The sequence below is a fragment of the Rhea americana genome, unplaced genomic scaffold (genome assembly GCF_003343005.1).
Source record: "Rhea americana isolate MKP2758 unplaced genomic scaffold, rheAme1 scaffold_407, whole genome shotgun sequence".
NCBI lineage: Eukaryota > Metazoa > Chordata > Aves > Rheiformes > Rheidae > Rhea > Rhea americana.
Window position 1 is genome coordinate 375536 of NW_028186543.1, and position 20623 is coordinate 396158.

General features: G+C 39.2%; 1 protein-coding gene across 1 annotated transcript in view; it reads right to left on the minus strand.

Annotated features, from left to right (window-relative positions):
• LOC146590479 (NADP-dependent malic enzyme, mitochondrial-like) overlaps window positions 1-20617 on the minus strand; it is a 126800-nt gene extending 106183 nt beyond the window's left edge. The window contains exon 1 of the mRNA XM_085314555.1: window positions 20562-20617. The gene's annotated coding sequence lies outside the window, so the exon portion shown is untranslated. The remainder of the gene's footprint in view (window positions 1-20561) is intronic.
• Between the last annotated feature and the right edge of the window lie 6 nt (window positions 20618-20623).

Here is a 20623-nt window from a genome sequence, read left to right on the forward strand (position 1 = left end):
CCAATTGATACAGTCAGAAAAAAGAATGGAGAAGCATTCCGGCACACAAAATGTTCTTCACATACTGGAAATTTTTGTTTTCTCTAGATCATTTAACCAAGCTGTAATTTGTGGGCTTAGTTCCTCATGATTCACCACTGTTGAGGTAGCCCACAAGAAATACAGTTTTTAAAGAATTCCTTAAAAATACGTGGGTGGGAAATCCCTGTTTCTGCAAACTCATAATCATTTGTTTCTGATATAATTATTCATTGTGTTCAAAAAAAGTCAAGCTGTAAATATGTGTCAGACACAAATAATGTTGGTGGCCTAAAACCAAGGACAGYGAAAAGGTGTCAGGCACAGAGGTTTGAGGCAGTGGAGTTGTAYTGACACTCAAAAGGGTCAATGTACTTTTTTGTACTTTCTAAGCTTTCAGTCACCACTTCCTAAGCATTGCTACAGCAAAATACTGGAACAAAAAAAAAGAAGAAGAAAAAGGAAAGGTAAGTCATTCTTAATTCAATTTGTACTTCCTATTGCAAAGCAACAGAAATAGACATAACAGCACAACAGAGGTACATCACCAGAGACAGTATGGCAATGTGAGGCATACTTTGTATTTTAAGAACAGAACTGGATATAGGTTCTGCTCCACAAAAAAWTCTACTTTTATCCTGATGCAGTTCATACTGGGTTTCAGGCACAAGTCCTTAATTAGAAAATGTGTCACAAAAGAAATGAGAATCTGAGTTCTGATTTTAACAAATGCAGAATATAAAGAAGGATCTAAAAGAACCTTGTGAAGGGAGTAAAAAGTTTCCCAGCTGAAAAATGGAAACACTAGGCAAAGTGAAAGACTACAGGCAAGTAGTTAGCTAGTAGCAGAACTAAAACCCTAGTCTGCATTTTGGAATTTATAGAAAACTTTGTTAATGAGAACTGAACTGTACTTTTATTAATAATGCACATAAACTGCAGCTTTCCTACTAATTGATATTAAAGGAACCAGTAGGGAAATAACTAAATACATACAGAACGGCTGATGATTATTAAAAGCTGTAATTACCACTACAATATTCTAACAGCAAGCCCATGATCTCTCCCAGTAAGAGCAAAAATCAACATTCTGCATAAGTGAATCCTATTTATTTATCTGGCAATTCTTCGGCACAATTTGGAAGTTACCATGGATCATGGACAATACCCAGTAAGCAAACACAYTATTTTGTTAAGAGTTTAGTAATATGTATGCAGACCTTGCCAGCTGGACTCAGTGGCAAAGAATGGTCTTGGATTTATTAGTCCAGATACTTGCCTGCACGTCTGATGCATTTCCTTTGGAGTTTCTTGAAGTTTTTACATAGGCAGGAATCCAATGCAATGCAACACTCAAAGCAGCCCCATTAACACAGTGTGTTGACTAAAGTGTTATCATGAGACAGGAATGAACTTGTGCTATAAAGCCTGTATTAAGAGACTGTAACCAGATTCTAATACAAACAATTAGGTCATTGAAGCTACTTCACACAGCAAATCAACTCATCAGCTGCGGTTTTAAATGACTGTCAGGGTGTACTTGTCGATTAATTTTCCAAAGAAAGCTGCTAGTGATCACAAAACAGTTCAGATCTGAGCAGTTCTTAACTTTGAATGGGTAATACGCTATATTTGATTTTGATTCTAAAGGCCAAACTACAACCTTCCTGGATATCTCAAACACAAACCTCTAGCTGCCTTCAAAAAGCATATGACTACTATTTCTCCAAGAGCCTACRTGTTACTAGCTACAATGCCTACTCTTTATATTAAAAGTTTACAAACAGCTCTTTTAATACAATCGTGCCACCAAAACTTGATGCCTGATGAATCAACAGTGAAGACAGAGAACTGTTTCTATGGGAAAATCCTGAATTCAAATCAGGAGATTTCCCCAAGTCTTTCTGATAATTCATCTACAAAGTTCAGGAAGTTATGAGTAATTCAAATGGTCAACTGCTCAAAGGAAATTAATTTGTGTGGATAAATGTTTGGATTAAAAAAGTTTCTTTCTTCTTCCCTTGGTAGCTAAACCGGTTGTTAGATGAATGGAAAATTTAGGAAATCCTAAACTTGAATATAACTTTCCACATTTTAAGCTACTGAAGGGCAAGAACAGTCTGGTAAGAGCCATTATTGCCAGCATTTCAATGAGATGAAGCTCTCATTTGAAATTTCAGTTCTTAACACCAAGTCATTACCACTTCAATCCCCTCCAGAGTCATCTTGTATCAAATCTGCCATGTGACAGAGATTCTGGAATGACAGCTCCAGTTACATTTAATWGATTATTTAGCATTTGGTGATTCAAGTCAAGTTAGTTTTAACCAGGAGGATAGAAATCAGAACACTCTTAATATTAGCAGGCAAACTCCTATATTAGATTGAAAGAGATAGTTGTGCTGGTTCTCGTGAATCCATCAGATACTACTGACTGATGTGTTAGTCAATATTTAGATAATACATTTATTTAAATGCCGGAAGATAGCACTCAACAATTACGTACTTGCCCTCAGAGYAGCTAAACTTCAACTCTACCTCCGAAATATTTTCTAGAGACAAGAAAAAAATATGATTGGATAACAGAAAGTGTGAGTTTTGGTCTTATTTTACATGTAGTGAAGATGGCTCACTATTAATGGTGAGAATGATCGAAAGAGCTGGAAGGAAAGGGAAGAAATAATCCTAAGGAATGAGAAAAATGACATGTCCTGTTTAGCAATGTATTTATCTATATGTTTATGTTCTTAAACATTTAGGATAGGCTTAGCTATAAGCAGAAATTTCGAACAAAACAATTATTTCAACAGTAAAATCACACAGAAGTCCATATGTATTCATTCTTCCTTTGCTCTCCAGAGGTACACCAGTGAAGTTTAAGAGAACAATCCTCTCTTGATTTTGAGATGGCACAAGATACCCGTCTGTACTAACTCACTGCAAACTAAAAGAAGAGCTACTGACACAAAGTGGGATGACCTAAACAGGTGATGTTTGAACAACCAGAGTACACTGTACTGCAGAGTACTGTACACCTGAAAACTACGCGGACTTCACTTCCTTCCCACTATAGAYCACCAATTTTGCTCTTCATTATTTTGAGGGGTTTATTTTTGCTAAAAGGTGTAGAGCAGTAAACTCCAGAAGCAGAATATATTATATACAAGATTTCAGGAACAGAAATACCATCTACTTCTACAATTTAAGTGCAGCTATAAAGCCAGGCTTGAGGCCTGATTTTGCTCAGTGTCCATCCTGCTTCCCCTCAAAAGCACTYTACAAAGCATTTTTGGAGTGACCAAGCTGCTATGACTGAGGAAAGGGCCCAAGCACCTTCTGTACTGTACAGTAAACTCAAGCCTTTGTCTATCTGCAGTATAGTGGAGTAGCAGATCACTGTGAGATTCAGACGTCTCTACATCTCATACATTTTTGCAGAAATGGTCCTTTCCTGACTTTGGGATGGCATAAGATAGACATCTGTATTAATTCACTGTATTTTTTGCGAAAGCATAATGCCAACAGACAAGACTGCAGATTGTTCTTGCTGAAAGGGCCTTCTCAAGGGTTTTGAATCCTTGAGATTCACATYCTTGAATCCCTGAATCACAGATAATCTGAAATTAGGCTCCTTATCAGGAAAAATGGACAACATAACCAGGRCTTGAGAGCACTTCAAGCCAATCCAAGCACAGTACAGATACGGCACTACACAAAGCTGCTTTTGGTATCACAGTCTTCATTTAACTTTAGGACAGATTTTGCTTCTCATTTCCCTATTGTGTATGCCTGATGGTAACAAACTCCTACAGGTATCTCAAAATCCCCTTTTGACATGCATCTTGTATTTGAAATAAGSTTATATTAGTCGTATAAAATGTTTCACACTTCTCAAAAACGCTGCAGATTAGCTGCACAAAGTAGCTGCAGCCTTGAAACTATACATGCATTTCCCAAACTTCTCATTGATGAATGAATCCAACACTATTAAAAGGAGTGCTCTGTAAAAAAGATGGCTTTTGCAATCACATCCAGAATATACTATTCAAAATTCAGCATCTGAAAGCTTCATAGAGATGTCTTTAATTGCAAAATATAGAAGTGAACAAAGTAATGGRTTAAAAAATAGTAGATCAACATGTCATTTTCCCACCAGACTACAAGAACTGAAGCATGGATGAATGGCTGATCAGAAATACTGCTGAACAAATTGGTTTATGAAGAGATATATTCAGCCTCTTAAGTTCACTGTGCAACAAAAGATAAGGATACRCCTTTGAACATTCTTTAAAGGTCATCATGCACTGAGAGGCCCCAGTGATTTTAGCCTCATATAAAAGATGTTGATGTTTTGCAGATGGCAGTAGCAATGCTTCTTCTTGCAGGAGAATCAGAAGGTTTCAATTTCAGGGAGCAGCAGGGGTTTGTATTGGGACTAAGGAAAAAGAGGCCGGATTCTGTCAAAAATCACAGTCTAGACCCATGTATGTGCTTGTTTATGGAAGAAAGCAGTTTCAGATAAATTTCTTTTAAAGTTTTACTTTGATGATTATCCAAATTATACTACAATTGTTCAAATCCTATGCTGTTGGTGTCATACATTTTGTACTTATCAAAAAAAACTCACTGCAGATTAAAATGCCAGAAGTGTAGAGGAGTGCCATTGCATCTATCTTAAATTAGCTTTCTGATAAATGATAAATATAGAATCAGGCACCTCCCTGTTCATCATGCTGGACTTCATCAAAATTCTTGCATAAAAGTTGTCTTGATGCTTCTCCAGGTTTTTTTTCCCACCAAAGAAAGCAGTTCTGCTGTACTTGAGGTCACTTGGATAAAATAACCTAAGTCATGAAAAATTAGTTTTTTTCCAAAAGCCACCAACTTCTAAACTACGTTTGTCTTGGAAGAGCATTGCTGAGACTCAGCATGAAGTAAACGTTCTGGGTTTATTTTTTCTTCACTGAAAATCCGTGCCTCTGAGTATTTTTACACTGTTCAGGTCAACCGCATTCACATTATTCACAGATCTCTCTACCACTGAATTTTCCCACCAGATCTCAGAAGAATTTGCAATCTGCACTTCTTCACTGCAACCACTGCACTGAATGACCTACAACATTAAGCCTTTTAAACAGAAAACAGTTTACACAATTTTGTTGATCTCAGCTTTTTTTTCAAGAAATATACAGCCTTTTTGCTTGTGAAGGGCCTCATACGTAGAAAAAGAGACAAAGCTTGCCATGGCTGTGTTTTGGGGATTTTTTTCCCCTTCTGCTGTGAATTACAGGCAATCCTCACCACACTCTTTACTACCATGCTTTGCTTGCTTCCTTTAACTTCCCAAACCTAGGAGCAAGGGAGATGGGAATGGGAATCATGAATCACAGTAGCAAATGCATCAGAATATTAACTTTTGCACTAAAACAAGGTAAACTAAAATTTAACATCCAACATTTGTGGCTTGTTGTACTCTTCAATTAACTGTCAAATTAACAGTGGGAAATTTGTATCAGTCAGAAGTTTTAACAATTGTTTTTCTTCTGTTTGGTGCTCAGTAATACACATATTTTTTATCATCTCTTCTCTCTGAAAGCAGAGCAGAAGTGCATCAAAATTTGTTTACAATTCAGCAGTGCTCCCACTCCTCTGCTAGGCTTTGGCCAGACGACACTCAAATACACAGTCTTATAGCACAGGACAGTAAATCAGAGATCGATGGCCCAATTCAGAAAAGCACTTGTTTAAATGATATGAAGCCAATAAGGCCATACCTTTTAATATTTCACTGCTAAGGGCTGTAATGAGTCATTTTTTCCCCCAACAAAATAAATTTGCTCTGGATCTAGTCCTAGATGTTTGCCGGAAGGTGTCACTAAATAAAATGAGAGGAAAATTAGCCAATGATCTCTTGATTTCTAAGAAATCACTGGCTGTACCATGTAGCTAATCAGATACTTGGCAGCAATAAGGAGACCACAAATCACATCCAGAATTCTGTCTCATGAGATTTAAAGGTAAGCTTTTACCTAGCTTTGCTTCTCTCTTTGAATTATTCCTTTAATAATGTAGGCAAGGCAATTACTTGAAGTTTACAGAATCTGTAATCTGTACACAATGGCATCTGTAATCTATACACAGTGTGACAGGAAATTTGGCACTGTGACAGAATGAAGACAGAAATTTTAAGTGATTAACTAAATACATTAATGTAAAAAAAAAATGAAGCAAGTTGTAGTAATCAGAATAAAACACCTTCCTAGAACAGCTGTTTCTCAGTGCTCGCTTACTTTGCATGTACCTTTCGAGCAGAGTTTCACAAAGCACTTTTCACTTTATAGAATGATGTAAATTTGATGGCAGTTATGGAAAACAGTAGCTAATGTACTACATGTTTCTCTAACAGGCTGCAGGCAAGATCATTATTTGCAGAGATAAAAGATGCTATGCTAAGACAACTGAGCAAACAGGAACGCTGGCTGAGTGATTAAGGAATTAATTCTGAGGGACGTATTCATTTATTTGGTCTGCCACAAACTTCCTCTAGTGCTTTGGGCAAGCTAAACTGAGTTCCCCACTTAAGTGGGAATAATTGCATATCCCTGGCTTAGAAGGGTGCTCCAAAACTAAAATATGAAATATAAGGTATTACGCTAACGTGATGCATGATGCCCATGGCTGCTTGATCATTTTATCATATGCATACCAGACTAATTCAGAAACTGCCCTTCATAACTATTTGATAAAAAGCCCAACAGAGCTAGAAAGCATATATACTGCAGCTGATCTTCCAGAACTACAGTAGCTTAGAATTTAATGCCTGAATGAATCACATTAGAGAGAAACAGAAGCTCAGTGATACACGCCTTAAAAGTTGTATTATGTGCTGAATGACTCCAAGGTTAGGAATTAGAAATAATACACCACAAGCATTTCTCCCATTCATATTGCTTTCATTTTTTCCCCYAGTTTTCATAGTTTTCAAACTCAGTATTTCCTATATTTTGCCACAATCTGGCAACTACAGCCACGGGATGTGTCTAACCACAATCTCACTGGAGATTACAAGTATTCTGTGTCTCTACCTCAGCTCAAACTGCAGCAAATTACATATAGGTGGTGCATTCTAAATACTAGTGCTAGAAGTTTTAGAGATATTTATTTACTGCTTCACAAATTAAAACTAGTATCATTTCCCTATCACCTAATATTTRTCAGGTAAATTACCAAACATCTTGAAATTTCCTCTCTAAAGAATGAACTTTTGAGATCCAACCTCTCACATACTGCTGTTTTAAGGTATGCTGTTTTACTCTCTCTGCCCATCTGGCTGTTTTCTTCAGGAAAAATCTGAGGGCTTTGGCCATTTCCCTAGATTTCCAAAAGTCCAGAAGCCTGGTCTGAGCTACAGTCTTAGGSGATAAAAGTTAATCTGCACGTGCACAGTAAATCCAATGCATACAGAAAAGCTGACCATCTTTTGAAGAAGTACAGATCATGTGCAAAGCAGAGGCTGGATGTCCAGCACTCCCAGATATACTGCTACAGTACAAGTGTGAATCAACTTCCATAGTTGATTTCCCAACGCAAATTAGTCTCAGGATCTGAACATGTCAGACCTATGGAAATGTACTGTCCAGAAACAGCATTAAGGGTAAATATGCAAAGGCACGGTAAACCCAGCATACTCTTGGCACATCAGTCCCACCATGAAGGTGCTTTGTGTTTCTTCTCTTCTGACCACGAACACAGGAACCTGGGCAATAAATATAAACTCTTGATAGAATGTAAGCTTTTGCCTTACAGAATACTTGAGTATTTATCTTCCTTCAGAGGTAATAGCTTTCCAGTTTCCAGCTTTCCAGTTTAAACCTTAAATTTAAACCTTAAATTATGCATACACTTTGCTTCCTGGTTTAATCAGTAAAGTTGAAAGTATCCTATAGAAGCATCTGGTGTCTCTCTTTTCTGCTTGCACAGTATCTATTACCGAGATGCACATGTGGCACTCTGAGAAATTAATGCCATGCAAATAGGTGGTATTTTTAATCCTCTCTGAATGTGAAGCCAGGTACACTGTTAAGTGCTAAAATTGTTTGCATCAAGGTGGTGTCATTAAGTTGGCAGCATTTCGAAAATAAGCTTTGACCTAAGAAGCCCGCATATCTCAGGAAAAGGCTATACAAAAAAAAGCAGCATTAATAGCTTTTCAACAGATCACTCTTCATTTTCTTCAGCCTTTCCAGCGCCGTCTTGCATTGCAGAACTAGAGTCCTGTCTTCTCCTCTCGGTGTGATAAAGCTCTTGATACGTAACCTGCATTAATGCAAGAATAGAGACTTAAGCAATATTCTCAGGCATAAACTGTGCCTGAAAYACTGCCACTGTAATAAAGTAAGCTACTGTATGGAATAGCTGCTGCTGGTGACAAATGGAGCCTGAGCAACTCTAGGTCCCGAGTTCAACAGCTTCAGATGCAAGAGGAAGCATGGGCAGAAAAATGAAATGAGAGAAGAATTTGTAAAGCAGTTTGTTCTATTAAAAGTCAGACTGTAGCTGATTAGTAATCAGAGACTGGGGAGTATGAGAGCAGCTGGATGTATGTAATCGAGGCTGTCAAAGGTGCATGATAAAGATGTGAAACTCATACACAGRAGCATACATATCTCGATATCCTACATTTCAAGCTAGCAGAATTTGTTCTGTCACCCACTCCCTTGTTTTAGGAGCAAAGCTTTTTTAAGAAATTGTTTCTATATTTCATCTCACTTTGCACTCTGGTCATATTTTCAGGGATTTGTTGCAACACCRGTTTTGAAATGTTTGCAAATTCAGGAAGACAAAAATTCTAGAAGGTACGATTTGTCTTACACATCCCACATTAGTAGACAAACTGAAACCTAAACCGTTTCAGATTTGTAGATCCTACTTTCAGAAAACATGCTTGCTGCATTCCAAACCCCAAAGTGCCCAGGTTAGTTCCCTGATCCTCTATTGCATCTCCCACTATTTCCTAAGTGCTGTGATACAGTAAGCAAAGGTTTACTAAGGAAATGCCCATTGGAACAACATGAAATCAGTTCAATTCAGCAGGAGCAACCAACAGCATCACTTGACACCAAACCATAAAGAATTTTCATTTACCTGAAACTGATACYGAATTCCTAATCTGTCAGCATGCTGAAAAAAATCAGGGACTTTAGCACAYATCAGATCGAGGAATACATGCAGGACCCATCTGCATTAAATACTTCAAATATGTACATGTAAACAGTCTTTAAAATCCATTTGAACGGTTATAATTTGTCTATTTAAAACAAACATACATACATATTTACACTAAACAGAAGGGGAGCTATAACAGGTGTTTCAGATTTGAGAGAGAGAGTTTTGCCRTACCTTTGGACAATAGTTAGTTCAGGCCTAAAACCAGCTTAGATTAAACTCYCTATCTGCTGGACCAAACTTCAGGAGATATTGAGCAGCTGCGAAGGCTCAGTACCTGAACTAGATTCAGGATCGCCTGTGCAGAGCCACAAGCTGCCAAGGTTTTCTGTACACTCATGCTCTGATGAAGAACAGTAACTCTTAAAGTCTGTATCTTTCTTTATATAACATGCAGGGCAGGGAAGATTCTTCAATCCCTGAGAAAAATTGAATAAATTTCAGAATAAGACATTGGGTGAAGCAATGGAAATCAGCCTAGCTATGACTCTGAGAACAGTTTTGTAACATGAACGGAAATTAAAACCAACAGTGAACTGACCAAGTGACTTTTTAATTAATGAGCCTGAGATATGCCTCCCACAAGCTCATTTGATCCTGCACTACAGTTCGCAGATTAAATTATGATCATGTCAACCAACGACATTGAGAAAGACATGAGAAAAGGTTTCAGCTGTTTTTTGCTTCTAGCAGAGCTGCAGCAACATTCACTGCCCTCTCTTTCCCTACTTCAACACTGTGCAACATTTCAAGTCCTGTGACTGCTTTATTAATCCCCCGACAAAAATAAAAATTAAAAGCACCCACTTTACTGAACTTGCTGTGCTTCAGGAAATACTAATTGAAAACTTCTTGCTATATGTTACAAATTGTAATCCAAATATTATGATTCTGCAAGTCAAACAAGATTAATATCCCTTCTCCACTCCAGGAAATCTTAGTAAATGCTACAAGGGTTTTCAGCTTTGCAGGAAGTCAAACTGCTGGACTCCTATATACTTTTACTTTTGGCTTCACTGGGAAATTCATTTTGCAACTCTACCAAGTATCAGTTACATTCCTACAAGCAAAGCTGTCCAGCTGCCAGTCAATAGAACATTTGACCTTGCACAGAAACCTGAAAGGCACTTGTACAAAACAAGATCTGGTTACGGTTGCATTCTCACTGCCAAAACCATTAAAGCTTATTTTTAAAATGCAATTAACTTTTAATAGGTGGCTAACACCAAATGTATTTTAAAGTAGTAGCCAAAGTCTYACTGTTGCTTTCCAGTATCTTTGCATATTTCTTTCCTATTTATCTGAGAAACTATTTAATTAACTGTATTTGAAGTTATGAGATAACATGTTAAATCCACAACAACAACTTGCCTTTAGGGAGAGTAGCCCAGATTCAGCAACCATCAGTCATGCATTCATTCTGGTTTCACAGGCCTAGTTACCCTTGACCGATGGACATTTGGAAGGTCATAATTCAAARGCACTTTTGTAAGGTTTATTAAGCTTACAAGAACTTTCCTGGGAAGCCTCAAGCTCTCTGTGGTATCACAGCACCCTAGTTTTACCTTCAGTGACTCTTGCGAAGAAGACTGTATCTTCTTGCTTGAATGCCAGAGGGCTGTTTTCAGCACTGAAAAAAGTGTCCCTTACAGTTGGCTGCCCCCAAGTTCCTAAGGAAGATGAACGTGCTTGAATAGATGAGGTTAAGATACAGCATCACACAGTATATTTGATTTTGGGGGCATTCAGCTATGGAAGTGGCTGGAGCCTTCATGTGATTCAGTATCAGTAAAAACTGTTAATAATGACAARCTCCATTTTTGCTTTGAGACTTTGGCTTAAAAAAAATTAATGAGCACAGATTTTCACATTGCCATTTTAATGGCCAGAGCACAATGGTGAAATTYCACACTATATCTTTAACCTTAGCCTTTCATGATCAAACGATCTCCTATCCTGAACAGTGCAGTTGGTTGTTCCCAAATTCAGACAAGGTCCGATTCAAAGTTGGTTGAAATCAATGAAAAGCCTCCTCGTGGCTTAAGCCTGTGTTGCCTTTTAGAAGCCAAAAAATAATGCTCAGGGAGACCTCTATGCTGTAGCAAGTGACTTTTTTCCCCACACATCAGCCAGTAAAAGCTGCTAGCATCAGCACATAAAGTGAAAGGCATGTCACACATGTCTCCTYCTAACAAATACTGCTGCTGTAAATGGATCATAGCACATCACAACCAGGCAATTTATCAAACTTACGGGGAATCTGTTGCATGTGCGCAATGAGAAACAAGTCTCACTGGTATGTATGCTGAAAGTCCTCTAAACGTGAGGGGAAAAAAATTCCCCTGTAGCCTTTGAGCAACGAGTTTGTATTTGAACATTATTTACTTGACAGGCTTTCAAGTCGCCAATGTGAGCAAATTCTTCAGCGAGTAGAAAGTAGCAGATGCTGCAGAACGCGAGCCATTCGGTGTTTCCATCAGCATGAATTTACATTTGGAAAATTTTCTGCAGACGCACCAACCTTGAGCACGTGCTTCAATTTAGAGCTGGTTTCCATTGCTTTCACCTATCAAGCCAAGCCATCTGCTAGTCACTGGGTGGGGGAGAGAAGAATCTTCAATTATTCTTCCAAACACCCTTATCATTTCAAACCCTTTCACATCTTCTTGCACAGTCCCCTCTCATGCAATATTTTTTCTCCTAAAATATTCTGGTAYAGCTATGAATGTCTTTCATGCTTCCACAAGCATTTCACAATTCCCTACAAGGGGGTYTGTTGGAAGTCCAATCCTGTGTACATTGCACTAGCAAAAACAGTTTGCTCTCTCAGTTGTGTATTTTTACAGGGTCTGTTTAAAAAAAATAATAATGGGAGACATGGTTCATCTTTACATTATATTTATTTAGGCTTTCCACAGTATTCAGACTCAGGACTCGAACATTTTTTGTTKTTATTTCTGGCTCATTTTATGGCTAGATTTAAAAACCTTTACATAATATGAGGAGAGAGAAGGGTCTTATTCTTTCAGTAACTGTGATCAGGGGATTCGATTTGCAAGAGGAGTAGTTTTTGGGTCAACAATTAGCTATAGATACAAAAGACTGCATAAAGACTTCTAATTATCTGTGAGGCAGGTAACAGCTTATAGGGAGAGTTTTTTTTTTTTTTTCCCTTCCCCATTGGACAACTGATCTAGTTGGGGGTAAGAAAAACACTAAGTTGCTAGAAAAAGGGCTGTGAAGATAAAAATTCCTCTAGTTTTACCTTTTTCATTTTTTTCTTCCATCTAAATCAGTTGATCTAATAAAATAGATTCTCTCTCCCTCTAGTCCCTGCCTTGTTTATATGCTTAAACTGCCCTGACAAAATGAACTCTAATAAGCCTGACACTTCCAAAAATGACAGGATTTAGCACACATAATACATTCTCTCATTTGCAACCAATCACAACTAAAATTACCTATGGGTTCAACATCAAACCCTAAACTGAAGATTAAACAGAGCTTAATAGTTTCCGCAATTAATTTAATCACTGGGGGAAGTCACAAATTCTTTAGTCAAGCCAAAGAGTTGAAGTCCAAGATGCCTTGTCTAGGAGAACATAACACTGCTGCATTTGAAATAACTAATTCCTCCCTGTGTTGAGAAACACAGTAAAGCCTTAAGTATATGTTTTATGAGGCTGAGCAGAGTTAATCCATATGGACACATTACAAAACAGACTTGTCAGGTCATAAACTAGACAGAGAAGAAAAAACACCAAAGTATGAAGCCGATCTTCTAYATAAAATACAGAAATTTATTGAAAATATGTTTTGATTCCATACCACACATTGAAAAAAAAATATCTAAGTAAAACAGAAAGCTGCAAAGTGAAGTGAAGCAGAGAATGTTGATATGCACAAGACTTTTGTGTTGGCTTATTTTCTTTGTTAGAACCATAGTCTGCTTAGTTTATGTCTGAATTTTATGTTTGGCAGCTGCAGAACTACAAAAAGCCTTGTCATTTAAAACAATTTTAAGAGGAAGATACTGTATTAGGCTGACAACGCATAAGCTATCTATCAAAATGTCATGTTGTTTGGGGAGACAGAGAAAGACAGCAAGTATCACCCCTGGGCCCCAAAGACGACATTAAAAATTAAAAACATGCTCATCTTCTCTACTGGAGCACATCATAAGCTGAAACTAGTCCAGTCTGCTGTTGTGCTAAGTCCTCTATTGAGACAGAGCAAGAGAGAGGAAAAATTACAGGACAGTGTTTATTCTCCCCCAAGCCTCAAAGCATGCCTGACCTATTCATAGCAGCTCTAAAGTTAAGTCTGYCCCAAAATAACTTATTTGGGCAAAAGACACAATAGGATGTTCAAGATTTGATAACAGGTCTGATCATGTGTTATGAGAAGAAGGCAGGAAAATAAGTAGCATTTGGAGGGAAAACAAAAGAAAATAGTTTTTCAACCTGAGTCATCTTCCAGCTTTTGCATGTATTACCATATTCCGTGATCCAGAGACCCCAGGATAGTTAAAGCACCCATCTGACTTTTAGCTCGCTCTTCCCAYGACACTGACCCAAAGCAGGAGAATCGGTACTCCTGCACGTCTCTTCACCCAGACACTGGCAGGCAAGGCTTCTCCTGGGCAGGGCAGGGCCCAGCTCGGCACAAGCCTTGTCAGCTCCGACAGCAAGTCCTGGGCACCAAATCTGCACCGGGCTTGGTGCTGGAGACACCTGTGCGCTGTCTGCACTCGAGCACACACTGCTGGCGGTACCCTTGGAACTGAAGAATGAGCAAAACGCTGAAACCACTGGAGAGGTGCCAACTGCAGAGTTTTGCACAGCACCTTTCATCAACTGGGCACGTCCTAAAGCACCAGGGTTCAGGAAGACAGATCAGCATCACTTACAGGAAGCCTGAAAAAGATAAAACCTATCCAAAAGCTCTGGAGGATCCTAAGTGTTATGAACATTTTGTAAGAATTTTCCCCTTTAGCATCAAAGTCTTAAACAGAGTGCAACGGTTTGTTAACGGTTCGTGGACTAAAATCCTGGTTCTCCCACAACTCCCAGGAGCTAGCCATTGCTTACAGCRGGCCAGACGGGATCTCTGAGACAAACAAATCCAAGGAGCCTAATCCTTTCTTTTTGAGCATAACGCACATCTATGACCATCTTAACCACATCTGCAGAATTGCGCTAATGCGCATCCAAGAGCAGAACATGTTAGAGTTGCAGTAAATAGAAAGATGACTTATTTGCTGCTATGTTTTCTTATTAAAGTGAAAAAATTAATTATCTTTAGTGTTTTGCAGATGCCATACGAACTGCGAATTATATCCAGGAGGGCAGATGTGAAGGGAGAAATAGTGTATGAGAAAGGGAAGACTACTACTGAGAAATTCCCTTTTATTGTGTCAAATTCCATTCGTTCCTCTCTAAATTTCAAAAATACAATGAAGGTTATACTAACTATGTTCTGTTCCACAACATAGGCTGAAACTATGCTGATTTTTTAAAAAATACGTGCTTCATTTGATTGGGTCAGATGAAACAAACGGAATAGAAACTGTGTATAAAGTGATTAGAGATGCCAGCGTAACAGTCAGACTAGACAGCTGAAGTCATCCTGAAAATTTTTGAAATGCTCCTGCATATCTAAATCCACTGCAAGTCTAACAAAACCTACTATTGACACTCAACCATCCCAATAGAATCGAAATTAAAAAAAAAAAGAGTAAAGCAGCAATTTTTCTATATGAATTTTTAATACCTTGTAATAGAGGAATTAAAAAAAAACATAGTTGTGTTTTTCCTGCTAAAGTAAAACTCTAATAAAGAACTGGTGTTACTGTATGGGTCTTTAGGAATACAGGTCACAAGGTCCTATCAYCTAGGTGGCATTTCTCCCTACAAACAGGGATCGTGTAAGCTGGGGCYCAGTCGTCAGGATGACCAGGTTTTCCATCTCTTCTGCCCAAGAAACTGCTAGTTTTGTTTCTTTAAAAGACCCACTTTTCCTTTCTCAGCTCTGAATTAATGTYAGCAACAGCAGTCAGTGTCACTCTACATTTGGCCACCAAAGAAGCTGAGAAATTCAGGTTCCATCCCCTTTTATCCAAAAACAAGTCAAATTGAATTTGCCCACTTTTGCTCCATGAGCGCTAGATCTACAGTACACAAAAAGCAAAATTTGAGAGATCACACTCTGCCTTGAAGCACTACAAAGCCTCCGAGACCAATCTCTAGTAGGGAACACAATGCATGGTAAATCCATCTGAAATCAAAACCGAGACACAGAATTTTGTTCTTCACTTTGTATTGTGAATTAGCACTACCGTTCAGCAGCTTCACTTAGATCATCACTAATTCTGGCAAGCACTAGCAAATACCAAGGATTCATCTCTATATGTTGCAGTAAACAATTTCTAAAGTCAATGACATTACATGTCGCATCACTTATGCGAGGCAATGCTTGAACCCTGCTGAGGTCAGTGGAAGGAAGAGTGTTTAGAGGACCAGCTCCWTGTGTAATATGCTCAGTCTTCCCTCCAACACATTAGGTCCCAGGCACTCCTAGTGTAATCAACTGGTTGTCTGCCACTCATTTCACTGGATGCAATAAAAGGGAATGCTGAACAAGCTGTAACATTCAGCCCTAGGTCCATTTTAACTGCAACAACTTTCATAATATTTATCAAACAGCTTCTGTTATTTAAACAYGATGCTATTTAAATGCCAAAGATAGATTGGTTCACACTATGAGAAAGGGCTACATTAAGTCTTGGCTCTACTCGTATACCAAAACAAGCCTGGTTGGGGGCATTAAGGCCTTGCTTAAAGAAAGGACATGATTCAAAGAAAGCAACATAGGCAGCTGCCAAATTCATGAGTTTCCATAACTTAAACCAGGACAGTGAGAGCCTCTCTTGCCTYGCAGCAACAAAGATTTCTGCATTTCCAAGTTTTCCATAGAGTTATCTTTACTCACAAGAGCATTAATGGCATCCCAAAGAGGAGAATGACGGCGTTGGCAAGACACCATGCAGCAGGACAGGAAGAAAGATGACCTCTTGGAGCAGGGGTTGGATACAGAGCTCGGGACTTTTGCAGGTTGCTGCTAATACTAGAAGCACYGATGGCCTGGTAAGATCCTGGGATATCAATACAACACAACTGTTTTTGGAACTTCTTCAAAATGGATTTAGTTTGTGCTTAGTTTGTTGACCGGGTCATAATAATAGGTTTTCTTTGGTATGAAAACATCATGAAATGTCATTGCTGAAAGACACTTTYGACTAACAGGGGAGTTTCTCACTACATACACTTGACACGAACAACAAACAAACAAAACAAACCCACATCCCAAATGAGGGCCAAAATGAACACTGACTGAGCAACCACATTTCTGGAACAGTAAGAGAGGACAAAATACTGGGGCAAGCTCATCTTGTTGGGATTTATTCCCATTGAAATCAATGGTGACGAAGCTAAAAGAACTTGCCTGCGGAAACTAAAGAGCAAGGAAAAAAAAATACGAAAACAGCCGCTCTGCCCCGGACATAATCAAATGCTCATCACCCTGAATGGTGCTCCAGCCCACTCATATATTCATCCTAGAACTGAGAAGAATTAGAGCATAATTTTCCCAAGAGTTGGGGCAAATATGATGACATATGATACTCTTCCATGATATGCTCCCATACTCTACCTCCAGCTGGGTCCCTGTTTCTGTGCCAGGTGTGGTTTCATATATGTGGCTACCCTTAGTGGATGTCACAGATTTTTTTTTTTTTGAAATGAACTTGTCCAGTCTCTTCTAAAATTTGTTCAAATAGGTAAAGACTCCTGAAAAGTAAGAGCACAGCCTTCAAACTCCGCCCATCCTACACTGCAAAACCTGAACAGATGGCAAGGTAACAAATGCTTGGGAGCCACACAGCCTACACTTCTTCCTAAAGCCCTGTGCCTATTCCAATAGYTAAATGTACAGAGACCTAAAGCTGGTCAACAGGAAACACTAGTTATAGGAATACAATCACATGGGTTTAGGTAAGAGATTTAATAACGTGCAAGCAGAATCTTAGCTTGATTTGATCTTACCAACTGCCACTTCAGATGCTCTGTTTCTGTGTTCTTCTGTGTTCATTGCTAATTTTTCTTAACCATTTAACCAATCCAGTTAATTTTAGGCCTACTTCAGCACTGTAGCTAAGTACAGACATGTACAAAACTATAACATTCTTTTTCAGCTGCACTGGCAAATTAGTTTCCTTCTTAAGGATCATGACTGGCAATTTTGCCCCCCCCCGTTTTTTTTTTGAAAATCACTTGTGACAGACTCCATGAAGAGAGAAGGACTGTACATGTACATACTAAAAAAGTACTGGGTGTTATCCAGACCTATTCAGAAGGTTCCAATTTTTAAATTTGCACCGCAGCTTACAGAAAAATTCAGCATATCATCTGTTATACCCATAAACCTTTCCAATACTGGCAATATCCTGCCACTCTAGAAACAAATGGTGACCTTCAGATCTACATCTGTTTGTGATGGCAGATCTCCAGACAGACATGCTTTGTCTCAAAACTAGGCCTTCCGGCAAAAGACAAAGTGCCCCCAATCTTCCAACTGAACAATGCAGAATTAGAGGCAGTGTGATGTCAAGAACAAAATTATAGTTGATTTTGGACAGGATAGTTCTGAGTCCCCACATGTATGCAGTCAAACTGGGAATCATCTGGTTGATGAGCTTAAACCTCAGMTCTGTATTTCAGTTAAAACACGGACAGAGCACATGGATTTGACCAAGTCCCTGGAAAACAGGGGAGTCACAAACAGAATCTATCTGAGATCAACAGAACTGCATGAATCTTAAGAACTGAGAGAAGTGCTGTCAGAGAGAAGATGTAACCCTTTTCCAAGGCTGAGATCCCACAGAAGGACWGACTTGACTCAGCAAATCCAGCAGTGCTGCAGTCCTTTCAGCAGGTCAATAACTTACATATGGTCCAAGCTTCCAATTAATCCTCTTGGAATCCAGCTTGCACTCAAATCTCTACAAAATGGTTTCACTAGAAGACAGTCTCTCCCTCAAAATTTTCTCCAATGTCATAGTCAAGCAAGCTCTTATGCACAATGCTTARATCAGTCAAATAATTTAAGAACTGGAGAAAGCTCACTTACAATCTATGCTCAGTATAGTGTTGGCACCCTTGATCAGTATTTAGCAATTCAAACCTATCACATCGGAAAATCCAGCCAACTTCAGGTAGCAAACAACCAAAGGAAGGAAGCCACTACCAATTTCTCATGTCCACCACTAGTTTTACTACTACTTTTCTTCTCAAGCAAATCTAGCAAACCAATGAGCTTCCCCAAAGACAGTTTGCTTTTACTGATATTTAAGTATTATAGAGAAGCTGTCAGCAGCAATTTCCAAGTTTGAGAGGCTTCCACTTAGTAAGCAAGCAAAGACTGAGATCAATAATCTCAGACCATAAATCTGTCTGATTCTGCTGGACAGAAGTAGTCTTCCTTGCTGACTACATCATCCCAGACTTCGTAGCTATAAACTGATAAACTTCACCTAAAAGCTAAAAAACATCTGTAGCACTGAACAAAGCAGCAAAACTTTTGTTGCCTCAAACCTCTTTTTTACTTTTTCAGAGGTTCCTGGAGAGATGGAAAGACTATAGCAGCCTTGAGCAGATGAGGCCTTAAATTAAGATCCACTTCAGAAAAACAGCAGTGACCTCATGCCCACAATTAGCTACTAACACTAAACAAACAAACAAAAAAATTGCTATGCAATGAGATTACAACAGCTGGAAACCTACTGAGATCCTCCAATTCTGGATTATATCACTGCAGCAAAGTAGACTGAAGTGCCAGAAAGCATACCTTGACCACATAGAAACTGTCTGAAGCATCTCATTTCAGCTGAATAGCTTCTTCCTTAGATACTGTAATAATCTATTGAGACCCACAGCCAAATAGMAGTCTTTTTCTAAAAAGATTGGAAAGAAAGCCAGAAAAGTTTACTAATGACTATTAATTATCTAGGTGCATTAAATAGATGGTCTTTATCTCTTACCACAGAAATCAGCCATTTCTCTCCTCATTTGGATGTTCTGGAGATGACTAGATTGACGACTGTAAGGCCTGTCCTGACAGAGGAACGTAACAGAAACAGTAAACATCCAGGCTGGACATCAGCTGGGAGATTTTTAATGGGCACTTAAACACGGCACACTGGAGCATATTCTACCTCTAACATAAAAAGTTTTCTTCACTCTTCTCCACATACACCCAAATTCCATTAAGACTTAGAGGGATACTTTCTTTTGCTGAAAGGGACACTTGGTAAAAGCTTCAGTTCTGAAAATTACCAAATGGGACATTCAAAATTAACTTCTGGAGTAGTCAGATCAAGTTTTAAGAAATGTGGTAAACTCAGCTTGCTATGAGTTATTATGGCATTACATTGAACTCAGGTCAAAGTATTAATTTTCCAGTTAGAGCTGCTGTATGTAAGGTTACTTAGAAAGATTAGCTACATTTTTTTATAACTCTTACTGGACACTCCAGAGAGCAAGCAGGACGCCGAAGAATAAACTATCCAAACCACRTAACCAACAGGAATTCAACGGCGTTAGGAGACACTTGGCAATCTTTCACCTCTTCGGTCTTAAAGACATTCAACCTAGAACGACTGAAAACAGACTGCGTACGAAGCTCCTGCATGTTCCGGCGTCATCCTATTCCTTTGCCCTTGCGGATGTCCCCCTACGGAAGCGGCGCCAGGAGATGGAAACCCGGGATACCGGGTGCTACGCAAGGTAAAAGCTGTCGCCCACGGAGCCAGCAGCCCAGGGGCCGAGGCAGCGGCCCAAGACGCTGGACGAGCGCGTAACGGGCAGGCGGGAAGTACTCACAGCCCCGACAGCTACCACTGCCGTCTTCAACGTTYGCATATTATTTACTGTACCTGAAATATCTGCTATTATTTCTAGGAATATAAATGCAACCAATTGGAACCCAACATTCTCAAACCTGACAGGTTTATATTATCCTAAAATTTGCATTGACATTTTATCTTTTTGGTCCAACCTACAGAAAGGCACAGAAACGTAGTGCTGAACTGAGGGTGGGCTAAAACACGGGACCTTATTTTACATCTCTTTGCAGAAAACCTCTGTCTCCTCAGGTTGGGGGGGGATGGTGAGTACTGAAGTTTCACTAGCGGGGAATTAAGGCTCCTCCATCCCTGCGCAGCGCCGGGGTGCGGGGAGCGCAGCGCGGGCGGCGGCACCCACCTTGTTGAGGTGCGGGTTCCTCGTGATGTCGTAGCCTCGCTTCTTCACGGCCAGCGCCCGGG